A 12416-nucleotide genomic window follows, 5' to 3' on the forward strand; every position below is an offset into this window, starting at 1 on the left:
CGCGGCAATATTGCTACTATTTCTGATGCTAGGAACAAGTCTGTCGAAAACTTGCATCCTCCACTATGCTATTCGCTCCTGGCAATATGGCAACGTGACGCAGAACTCTTTCCAAGACACCTTGATACGAAGTATACTGTCTCTCGCTTTGCGGTACAAATGTTTCCAAAGGGCGGCATCATAATGCTCCTTTTCCTAACGTTGAGTGTTTACCTTAATTCACCCTCCCCTTTATGACTGAGTGGCGGAAGCAGCAGAGTTCACACCCAACCTCCGTTCACGTTGCCCCTATTATAATACCTGCCACACTTTTTATAACACCTGCCACACTTTGCCATTTCACCTGTACTCGGGCTACCTTCACCTCTTATCAAAATTTTACCGCACCCTCTATAATCTTATCGAAACCCACACAAACTCCCACCGAATCGATTCAAACACATTTCATAAAAAAGCCATTTGTGTTCTTAAATGCATCCCAGCACGGGTACTGTCCGTGCTCGGTCCAATGCTGATGCATGAGTGAAAATAGACCGATTCACAGAGCCAATGGAGAACTTCTTCCATTGCAGCTCATGTTCTTTTGCCTGTGTTGATCCTCATGCCTGTTCCTAATGGCCCATTCCCCTACTATTAAACGTGCTACTACTGCTAACACTACTGCTGCTGTTACTACTACTACTAGTACGGCTACCACTATTACTACTACTACTACTACTACTACTACTACTACTACTATTACTACTACTACTACTACTACTAGTACGGCTACCACTACTACCACCATCACCCTTCACTGCAGTGCTATTCTGCTTGCTGGGGAGTACCCTTTACAGGCACCCAACTGGCAACTTTCACTGCAGGCACACTGTGCTCGCTGTGGAGCACCCTTTAAAGGCAAACATCGAGTGTGCATCTGAACAGCTCCGTGGAAATCAGGCGTTTGGTCCACCAGCAATGTGAAAGAGCCGTAATTAATTTCAAAAATTTTCGCTACAGATGCAAAACCACTACCTTCTCACTTTTCTAATCCAGCACCTCACACCCAGCTTAGCAAGTCTCGATGACAAGCTCACGGTTTTGGAACAAGGTCTTTTCAAGACTGCTGTCTCCCTTGGGCTCAATAAATTCCAAAACATTTGTCTGTCTGTCTGTCTGTCCATCTGTCCGTCACCCGGATTAGCTAGAAATGTTCCGGGTTGGTCTGCTAACTAGTCAGTCATTGGTTCGCCAATAAATGGTGGGGCGCTGGTCACCACCAGTGATGACCAGTCAGTGACACGGTTTTCATAGCATGCAGTTGCACCCCCCCCCCCCGATCCACTAGCACCCTGCCCATGGGCCACAGGTCAGCGTCATGATCACGTGGTCGTGTGGGATAGGTGGTGGCTTGGGTAGGGGCGCAGCAAAAGGAAGAGAGGGGTTAGGATTCGGCAGGAGCAGTGAGGATGGGAGGGGGGATTAGAGAGGAAGATAAAAGGAAGGGAGGAAGGTGGCAGAAATTGGGTAGTCCTTCAACGTCATTTGCGTTAAGACAAGCCAATTTTTCTCTCGTCGATCATTCAGTAACCTTTAAAGTGGAGGGCTCATCACTATAACACCGTCCTTTCTTATAGCGTGAAGTGACAAAGCTATAGGTGGTATTCGTTGAAAAGTTTAGCTGTCAATTTATTCGCTTGGCAACACTGGAAACGCCACAGACACGGCCGATGCACCACGGACATGGCGCGGCTTGAGCCACTGCGCCCGTACGTCGAAGAAAAAAAAAACACCAGCGTGCATCGTCTGCTCCGTTTCAACCCAATTCTCAATGGTGGTGTCAACAGAGATGTTATTAATTGCACTGACAGTGGACTTGAGGCAGTACTTTGCATTCAGGGAGGTAGAGTTTGGAACGCGCAACACAGTCATGTGCTTAGCATGAACAAGTACCGCCACCCCGCGGAGCTCGACGTAACCAGTGACGGCGCACTCGCACAGTTGCCTGCATGCGCACCTTGCCAGTGAATACAGGCAATAGCCATGGGTGGCAGCTAGTGGAAGAACTCCTCAACAACACACTGTAGGAGCTGGACATCAGGGGCACAAGGATACACGCTGCCAACTTGCACGTGCAGTAGTGAACATGAATGAACTTCTGCGGCTGCCCGCAATCAACTACCGAAAGAGAAACAGCAACAAGAGTTCTCATGCAAGGGATTGTGTTGGGACACTTCCCTGGACCATGACTTAGTCACGCTGATGTGGTGCTAAAGAAAAAAGCTCTGCTGAGTTTTCTAACCACTTCAGTCCTAATTGGATGATGTCCTAATTGGATGATGTCCTAATTGGATGATGCCTTGAGGTCGCCTAGTCCTTTTTTCCTCTCATGGAATTTTTTTTATTTTCTTCCCTCTGCTTTTGTATTTTACCACTCAGCTTATTTGTTCATTTAATCCCTTTCCTTCTATTTTCTTCTTCCTCCTCAATATGCTCACCCTGTCTCAAGTCACTATCCCTACCAATAGTGGAAATAACCCCACCAACGTTCACTAAAGCTTTCTCTCTCTCAACACCTGTCCCAACATTCAGCATTCACGCAAGCACTTTCAGAAAATGAATTAACCCTATGTTTTTTTATTGTGATCTGAAAAAAAAAAGAACGGCTTTTTAACACTGCAGGAGCATAAAAGTTCCACTGATTATGTGTAATCCGCACTTCGATTTAGTTTCCTTGTGCTGGTTTCTCTATTTCTGATTGAAAAGTTCAAATTGGCACTTATCACACTGACGTGCACATGACGCAGGAGACGTGCCACAGCAGACGGCTAGGAATTAATTTAGTCTACACACTACTCTACTACGAATCTATAATGTGTGCTGAAATCGTGCAGACAAATTATTATCGTTCATTCAAAATGTTGCAGCCAGTTGCAGAATAAAGGCTGTAATGTCCAACATCACTGAACGCTTTCCATTATTCTGGTTCCTTGAACAGCCTATTTTCAAGGTGCAAAGTTTTTAATCAAATTTTCACTGAGAAGCAATTGGCATACCATTTCACAAATGTAATGCGAGTAGTCAGTGATATTTTGCCTTAAAACTTTTGCCTGCTCCAGCATTTTTTGAGCCTTTGATTCAGTAGGCACTGCTGCAGTAACAGAAACATTGAGATGCCGCGGGATAGAGGAGATATAAGTACAGTTATTGGAGGACGTAAATAAAGGGTAATAATTTTTTGTACGAGCGAAGTTTCCTATTAGAAACTTTCCCCTATCAGGAAGAAGGCAATATGTGCACTTCAGAAAGAAATCAGCCCAGAGTTAGTAAGGTATGATGTACATTTCACAGGCGCTCACAAAGAATGACAGTGCGTATCACCCCTGCCACCAGAATGTAATGACTGGTGAGGTAGAAACTCAAGGACTTACTAAACATCTCGAAAAGAAAACTTAGGTCATACCAGCAAACCATGAAAAGATGACAGCAGTAACTCTTAACCTGAGCGCACGATGGTGCGCTCAGGTGAAAGATATCAAATTCAAATTAAGAGGGGGAAGTGGATTTAGGCTGGGAATGAAACTGGGAAAACTGACAGCAGACAGACCATTAGAGCGGCACAATGGCTATCAGAAGACAGGACTGGAAGTAAAGAAAGATGACGCAATGGAGAAATGGGATAAAAAAATTGGGGGGAAATTATTAAAGAGAAATCAATTTGAACATGATGCACAGCTCTGCGTACTACCTATATAAACAAATTAACAGGCTCGGAAAGGAGCACAAAACATGAAACAATAAAAAAGAACCAGGAGTACATGTGTAATAGTATTTAAAATATTTTAAAATTCCCCGTTGAATTTTAGCGGCGCGTGAATATTCGCAACGTTGAACACTTCCCTAATTGTGTTTGCTATTCGATTCGCTTCGTAGCGCAGTTTTATCGTTCGGAGTATTCGCGGATATTCCAAATTTACAAATATTGGAGCAATAAAAGTTGGCTTAGCCGCACGGCGTGCGAACATTCAAGCTTCACCTCAGGGCGTGCTATTTCGTGTTTTCTTTTCTGCACAACACTGAAGCCGTGCAGAAAAGCCAAACATCCGCTAGCCGACGTAGAACGGTATACTTGTGTAAAATCTGTCAGTCGAAAAGAAATTTCCTGTAAATACAGTCAGGAGCCAACTTGTTACCAATGTTTGCAGTAAGAAACCTACATTGTATGCATTGCCTAGCCTCTTTTCAATTAATAAAGGGACAGCGCCCAGTCTGTTCGCGGCATATTAGGGAACCCGCATTTCTTAATGTTAATGTGAGTTCTTTTATTTTTTCTACTTTCTTGCTATATTTCCGAACCTTTCATTTATCGTAGCATTTTCTCACCGCGCATGCGAACACTCAGATGTGATAAGTCCTGAATGCCTAGGCTGCCTTTCTGAATTTGTAGCAAAAAAAAAATGTTTTAGAAACTTTACGCACGCTAAGGGAAAAAAATATTCGATTCGCAGTTTATTTCCGCTACTCGTTTTCGATTTGCTCACCTATACTACTATCAATAACTATAACATGCATAAAGATAATTACCGCAAACAATAAAATATTTCCCACCACATTTCCCCCACAGGTTGGAAAAACGGCCCGAATTGCCAGCCGCCGCGGAAAATTGGTTTACTTCCGTGGCGGTACATCCAATGGGGAAGCGATTAATTCTAGGACTTCTGGGATGGTGAAATTTTCGAATTGAATCAAACACGAGTATTGAGGGGAAAAAACACTGTCAATATTGAGTCAGCTAGCGAATATTTCCCCGCTGCGTAACTGTATTTATGAAAGCACGACAGTTTTTTTCGGAAACAAACGCGAATAGGGCCGACGTGAATAGGGCCGACCGGCCTAGCCGATGTACGTAGTTGCGATTCCTATTCGAAAATTAAAATATTTGCACACCCGGAGAAAATTTATCTTTCACGGTAGTTTGCCAGCGTAAAAAAAGGGGATAAAAAAAAGGCTAACCCATAACCCAAGATGAATAGGCTTTATAAGTACCCTAGAAGCAAACCGCAAGTAGCGATGACCGAATTTCGCTGTGAGCCACAAGCCCAGGAAAAACTTCAGCAAACAGCAATAAGGTACGCATTTGGGCTGGTTGGTTCATGATTACGAGAGAAGAAAAACAGCGCTAAAAAGACAGGACAAGAAAGGACACAGGACCACGGCGCTGTGGTCCTGTGTCCTTTCTTGTCCTGTCTTTTTAGCGCTGTTTTTCTTCACTCAGCAAACAATTCGATTCCGTAACTTGCAGGCAATCACCACAAAGCGACAGCGACGCGCACACAGGCGTCTACTAAAGTGGCGGGAAAATGAGTACTCCGGAACCAGACGATGTGACGTGACATGTTTTATGATGACGTCATTGCCAACTTTCCCGCCTAAAAAAAAGGCGCCAAAATGTCCATGGCGTGGCAGGCGCTTAGTGACGTCACTGCAATGTCTGCTTTCCCGCCCAAAAAAAAAGGCGCGAAAATGGGCCTCTTCGATTTACGGCATTCGGGCAGTCAGCTGGTGGCCAAACACAAACCCTTTTGGCAGTTCTTGCAGCCCGCGGGGAGTAAGAAGTACAAAAATCGATGAAACCCATTGCCGATACGCGTTTCCCGCCGCTTCCGCCACTTTTCCCGCCAAGCGAAAAAGGCGCGAAAACGGCGATAGGTGCAACCAATTTTGCTTGCCGATGAAGGAGTGCCAAGGTCAGCTTTGCTCAATCTACATCCCCCCCCCCTTTTTTTTTTTTTTGCTTCGTATAAGCAACTGCGGTGATAACATAAAGTTTGTTTAATTACACAGCTCTCGTTACAGTCAGCAGCACACCTTCGTTGCAGTAGTACTGCGAGACCGGAACAGAATATCGAATTCGAGGTGAAAGCGAAATATTGCTAAGGAGCAGCGACACCTTTCGCACACGAGTAATAAAAGAAAACTCACCTGGACACCATCCGTACTGACGTCTCGTACACGGCGGGGTGTGTATGTGTGGCGCAACTCCGTGACCGACGAACAGAAGCGGGGGACGACGATTCCCAACTGTAGCTTGTCACACTCAATACCGCACCGCACACTCAGTAACATAGTCCAGCGCGCAAAGATCGAAGCACAGCGCCGGGGAAGGCAGTCAGGCCCGCAGCAGTCCACACAGCTGTAAAATAAAGCGATGCAGACGACTTTAGCGAAGTTTTTGCGCACCCGCCTGCGTAGGCCTAACGGCTTTCCCTGTAACCGGGGGATTTTCGACAGCCAGCGGAATTATCGCAGCTTAAAATTCACACGGTTTGCTGCTCATGCCCAAAATATTTATGCAACTTTACTGGCATTGCAGATAATAACGAACCACTAAATTAGAAATAAAATTTCCAGGACGAACTCACCTCGACGTCTCCGCCCACCGACTGCCAGAGCTCGTCTGACCAGAAGTCCCTATTCGTACGTCCCTCGTCCTCTCAATTCCAGGGGCCTTATCAACAGATCTAGGGACCTTATCAACAGAGGGGAAGAGTCAGTAGTATTAACTCTATGAGGGGAAGGCGAGGCGCCATTGCGCGGAATATTCCATTTGCTTACGTCTAGGGACGAAGCGTGAGTTTTATAGGGAGCTTTTTTTTTATTTGTTTACATGTTCAGTGCACATTACCGTTACGTTTTGAATCTGGGGACAATTTCGGGTACTGTTTTTCTGCGCAAGTAAATAATTAATGAAAACGCTATTTCAAATTTAGTTAACACTCACTTTTATCGGTCTTCATGCGTCTTTAATTGATGAGATGCGCACGTCTCACCGCGCCTTCAACAGCGCGAATAGAGGCTCGCTTTTGTGCGAGTCATTTTTCGAGTGGCCCGCTCACTGGGAATTGTGGTGGCTGTTGTGGGAATTAAATTTGATTTGCGAGTTCAGAAACTGCTAGGCAAATTTATCCCCAACTTGGTGTCCGTTGCTTAGTAGCATGGATGCATTACGCGGATGGAAAAAGAGCTCGTATCACGGATTCACCAACTGCATTTTTAAGCTTAAAGCGCACACATCGACTTTCTCGCCGTCTAAACTTCCAGCACAAGCAAATCGCGATGTCTGTCCAAGCGACTGCGTCTATCGGGGGCATAAAAATCAGTTCTACGATATGTCGTACATGGTACCGTTACTTCTCGGTGTTAACTTTCTCCCCGGGCTCACTGCCTAGAACGTATACTGCGACATGACAGAGTCGTATCTTAATTTACGCATTAAATTTGCATGCTTTAAGGGTGCAAATAGCTTTACTAAAGCTATAAAACGTCAGCGCAAGCAATTTATCACAATGTTTTCCCGAGCATGAGCGCGCCAAAAGCAGATAAAAGGCACTTGTACTTTCGACACCTATAGCAATTGTTCTCGGAGTTAATTAGAGGAGCACCATTAAAACTTCTTGCATTTTTTCGCTATTGGGCCCATTCAGAGACGTATTCATGGCTCTGGGCACATTTTTCTGCGGAACTTGGCGCGCTGTACTGTCCGGGATTGTCTTGGTGGGTTTGCTTGAGAGCGGTTCACCGGCTCACCGAAATAAATACGGATACCACGTCCTTTCGATCTGCGATCGCACTTTTTTTTTCTGGTCCAAAGGCAGAATTATACATCCTAGTGTTAATAAAACCAGCGATTTTTTTCCGTCACTTCGCAGGAAACAAAACACGCGCAACCGAAATATATGTTTGGTTTAGTTGGGTTCTCTGCTGTAACTGCTCGGACTGCAGTTTTTTTTTTTTTTTTTCGATAGCGTCTGTTCTAAAACTGGGCTGAAGTATGGCAGTTAGCGGATTATTATTCCGTTACTAACTTCACGTACATGAGACACGCATGGTATTCTAGAGAATCACGTGACTTTAACTTCAGGGCAAAATCATCTTTGCGTTAAGAATGACGCAACCGTTTATTGGACCATCTATTGTTACGGTGAAAGCACAATCTGCTGCGTATGACCTTAACAGTGTTATTAACACTACTTTTTTATTCTTCCTCGTTTTTTTCCGGTTCTTTTTGCACATGTGGAGTCCTTGTTGTGCAGTGAAGCATTCGCTTTCACAGATGAAAGGGCATTTCATAAAAAGTTGGCTTTTCCGCAAAACAGGGCCATTTCTGGTTTCTTGGCGCGGCATTGCAGCTAAGCGACAAAGCTGGATGCTATACTTACCACATTAGCTGAGCAAACGCACCATATCCTCACACCGACCAACAAGGACGTAACCGGGAAAACTGTGAGGGCTAGCGTTTTTGTTTTTTGGCAAAACCTCCTCCGCCTCTGCCCCCCCTTTTCCGAAAAAAATTTCTGACTCTGGGCCGACCAAAAAGCCAGAAAAAATAATTTTGCTTGCAGCCCTTGAAACCGACGATTTACCTAAGTAGAAGATTGCTGCAAGAAATCCCTGTAGCACTGGAGCTCGCAGACAGCCCCGCCTGCCGGCATCGCCGGGCGCACGTCCCTGCCGCACCTGCTCTTCGAGTGCCCGGAGTTTGCAGCAGGGAGGCCGGAGGTGCTAGCCGCACTGCGTGGCGTGTAGCCACTGGACCACTGCGCTTCCGGGCTGTGCAAGGGAGCGGGACAGGGTCCACGAGGCCCTGGGCTGCTACCGGGAATCATCCCGGAACTCCGCTTCCTGGCCCAGTGACTAGGCACCAAAAACTGTGGGAGGGGACCCCAGTGACTTTCTGCTTTTTTTCCCCTGACTCTCCTTGTGTGAGCGTGTTTGTGTTTTCTTTTTCGTTTTTAATATATGTATTCTACCTCTCCTTTGCCTCTGGGGGTGGTGGTGATTTATTACGAAAGCAGGGAAGAGAAAAGAACTGGGGATATTGTTGAACTAATCGGGGAGTTCACCCTCATACAACCCAGTCCAGGGAGGGGAAGTGGGGGTTTCAAAGGATAGGAAGGGAGAAAGAGAGGCTCGAGGCTCGACGGCTGCAAACGCTGCACTAGTCCTGTCACAACCAGGAAGTTGAGGAGATGCTGGAAGACCTCCCGTCGGAAGGCGTCCGGACCCGTTGGGAACAGGAAGTCTTCCAGTTTGTGGCTTGGTGCACCGAGTCGCTTGAGTGCGGACCGGAGTTTCTCCCTCGCGGTGTCATGCTGGTGGCAAGAGCACAGTAAGTGCTCGAGCGTCTCGGGCTTTGGGCAGTCGGCGCAGGTGGGGACGCCCGGCGACCTTGCAGTAATGCAGGCGGGCTCTCACGTTGCAGCAATTAAGCCGCAGGCGAAGCAGGAGCGCGTACCGGGCGTCTCTGCTGATGCGTCCGGGCGGAACCTGTGGGGCCTGACCACTGACCACTCGGGCATCTGGATGCAGGGCCTCCACCACTCGGGCCAGGATAGTCCTTGCAGCGTCGAATGACATCACGTCCCGGGAGGCTGGGACCCCTGCCTGGCGAGCAGCACCCTTGTCCAGGGCGTCTGCTAACTCGTTGCCAATGACGTCCACGTGCGATGGCAGCCAGTGAAGTCGCAGTGGACACCCCTGGTACTACACCGCATGAAGCTTGGCCGCCAGCGACCGCTCTACGTAGCCGCTGGAACTGGCTGGCTGCTCTGCGGCGCGCAGATGGAGGAGGGCAGACGGGGAGTCAGTGAGGATGATGGCCCCCCGGACCTGGGTCCCCTGTTCTGGAAGAAGATCCGCGGCCAAGTGGAGTCCAGCCAGCTCTGCGAGGGTGGATGAGGCCGCGAAGGGCAGGCTGCACACCTGGCTGGTGCCAAGTTCCAGGGCTGTGCAGGCGGCTCTGGCTCTGCTCGTCGACTTCGACTGTTGCACGGAGCCATCTGTGTACACCTGCAGAAGTCCGGCAGCGTCGTCCTGCAGCAGGGCGGCCACCTCTTGGTAGATGGCCTGGAGTGGAGTGGACCTCTTGCTACGGACCCTCGGCAATGTGGTGGCGATGCGTAGAGCCTGCCCCGTGCCTGAAGGTAGTGGCTCCAGGCGGGGCCGCTGCGGAAACGCGATATGGCTCTCGTAGGTACCGAGCAGCATGCCCATCTGAGAGTTGGGCCGGCTGCGGTAGCGCTGGAGGAGTGCCGCGCCGTCCCGTGTGCCCTGCAGGCGGGGGATGTGGTGGAGCCCCACCTGCAGGACCCGCATCTGGATAGGTTAGCAGCCTGCATCCGTGTACGTCGCCGCCACCGGAGATGTGCTCGGAAGGACCAGGCAAAGGCGGATAGCCCGGCGCTGATCCACCTCCATCTCCTCCCACCGGCGCGCCTTGAGTTGCACCAGAGGCAGAGCATAGCGGACGGCGGACAACGCCATCCCGCGGAACACCCGCAGGGCCACGGTGTGTGTGTAGCCCTGGCCATGCTCCAGCAACCTCCGCACGCCCTGGTGGACCCTCGGGGTGCGTTGCCGGGGCGCCTTCACTGCAGGTAGCCAGGACAACTGGCAGTCGACCAGGAGCCCCAGATACTTGGCATTGGTGCACCACGGGAGGGACTGGCTGTTCAAGGTGAGCGGCGGTGTCGCCTTGCGTGCACTGTAGCCCCTCGGGTGGAAGACCAAGGCCTGCGTTTTCGACTCGGACAGCTGCAGGCCACGGCTTGTCAGGAAGGCAGCGACTGCCCACAGCACCCCCTGGAGGAACGCCTTCACCTTGGAGAGTAGTCTTAGTCTCGTTGGTCCGTGTGCCCAGACGGCACACAGCACGCCTGATGGCACCCGCACCACCCACAGGGGACGAGAGCTGCTGGATCTACCACAGCTTATGGCCGGCTCGTGGCCAACACGGGCAGTCCACCTTCACCAGCCCTAGTCCCTCGGACACGGTTCATCTGTCCCATATTTACGTTACACTGGTGTCCCAGTGGTGTACCTACACCTGAAAAACCGTCACTAGTGCCTGCGGGTCGGACCACTACCCCATCCTGGTCACCCCTAGGAGCGACCACAGGCTAGCATACACCAGGGTCTACGTCGTCACCAACTGGAACAACTACCGCAAGCAGATTGCAAAGTGTCTGGTGGACCCGCAGCCTCATTTACTTGCAGCTGCCGTGCGTAGCCAACAAGGCCACGGTACGGGGGAGGTACCCCTCTACACGGCACTACCGGACCAGGAGCTCCTGAGACTACGGGCCAGGCGCAACCAGCTGCAACGGCGGGCCATCCGGAGCAGGCGTCCAGAAGACTGGACGGCGTTCCGACAGGTGGATGCACAGTGCATGAGGAGAGCCAAGCAGCGGTAGATGCAGAGCTTGGAGTCGCTCTGCTCCTCCATGGACTCGCGTAGGGATCCAGCCAAAGCCTGGAGAGTCTTCCGGGCTTTGCTCCAGCCTGTCATCGCCAACTGGCGCTCTCTGCTGGCCTCCGGTATCTCCTTGGGCATCACCGAGGAGGCTTGGCAGAGCGGCTAGCCGAACAGTTCACCTCGGCTCCACTTGCCACTGTGGCCCAGCTGCACGTGCTGCCGGCGGCACCCCAGGATCTGCAAGATGTGGCCATTTGTGGTGGCGACATCACATTCCGGGAGCTTCGGGCCGCCCCGGATCTATGCCCTAGGCAGCGGAGCGCCCCTGGAATTGACTGGGTGACGTTCCAGATGCTCCGGAACATGGACGTCACCCAGCTCGAGCCGCTCCTGCACCTCGTCAACCCGGTGTGGAGGGAGGGCAGCCTTCCACCTTCTTGGCGGGTGGCACTTGTCAGGCCGATGCTGAAGGCCGGTAAGCCGCCCACCGAGCCTGCATCGTACCCGCCGGTTTCCCTGACGTCCGCAGCAGGGAAGCTGATGAAGAGCACTGTTCTGACCCGCCTCCAGTGGATTGCTGATCGTCGGGGCGTCTTCCAGGAGCAGCAAAGCGGCTTCAGCCGCCACCGCTGCACGGCGGAGTCCCTGGAGTCCCTGCACGGCGGAGTCCCTGGTGTCTATGCTGGAGCAGGCCCGCAATGACAAGGAGGTGGCCTTCAAGTTGCTCCTGCTGGACATGAAGTCGGCCTTCGACTCCGTCCCCCACACGGCCATCCTGGAGGCCCTGGACAGCATGGGCGTTGCGGGGCACCTCCGGAGTTACGTGAGAGCGTTCCTGGCCAACCGGACCCTTCGAGTCAAGGTGGGCCGAGCAATCAGCAGCCCACGAGACGTCAACTCTGGGGTTCTCCAGGGGAGCGTGCTCAGCCAATTCCTCTTCAACCTCGTCCTGGCTCCACTCTCCTTTGGCTCTCCTATCCTCCTTTCGGACATCCTCTCCTCCTTTCCCCACATCAGCAGGTGTTCTGGTGTCCACCCTCAGTTGCGACGAATTACGCCTGCTGGTGGACCTTCCTTTTCTTTTTTCGTGACAATAAATTCATTCATTCATTACAATAAACACGTAGAGCTCAATGAATTTCGGGTATGGGTTGTACAAAATGAGCATAAACAGGAGGCGGAT

General features: G+C 50.4%; 1 protein-coding gene across 2 annotated transcripts in view; it reads left to right on the forward strand.

Moving 5' to 3' along the window:
- LOC144174619 (glutathione S-transferase omega-1-like) overlaps positions 1 to 8795 on the forward strand; it is a 75732-nt gene extending 66937 nt beyond the window's left edge. For both annotated transcript variants that reach the window (XR_013323498.1, XR_013323499.1), the window contains exon 7: positions 8382 to 8795. The gene's annotated coding sequence lies outside the window, so the exon portion shown is untranslated. The remainder of the gene's footprint in view (positions 1 to 8381) is intronic.
- The last annotated feature ends 3621 nt before the right edge of the window (positions 8796 to 12416 follow it).

This window comes from Haemaphysalis longicornis, unplaced genomic scaffold (genome assembly GCF_048455015.1).
Source record: "Haemaphysalis longicornis isolate Haplotype H1 unplaced genomic scaffold, Haemaphysalis longicornis Haplotype H1 scaffold_3, whole genome shotgun sequence".
In the NCBI taxonomy this organism is placed as follows: domain Eukaryota; kingdom Metazoa; phylum Arthropoda; class Arachnida; order Ixodida; family Ixodidae; genus Haemaphysalis; species Haemaphysalis longicornis.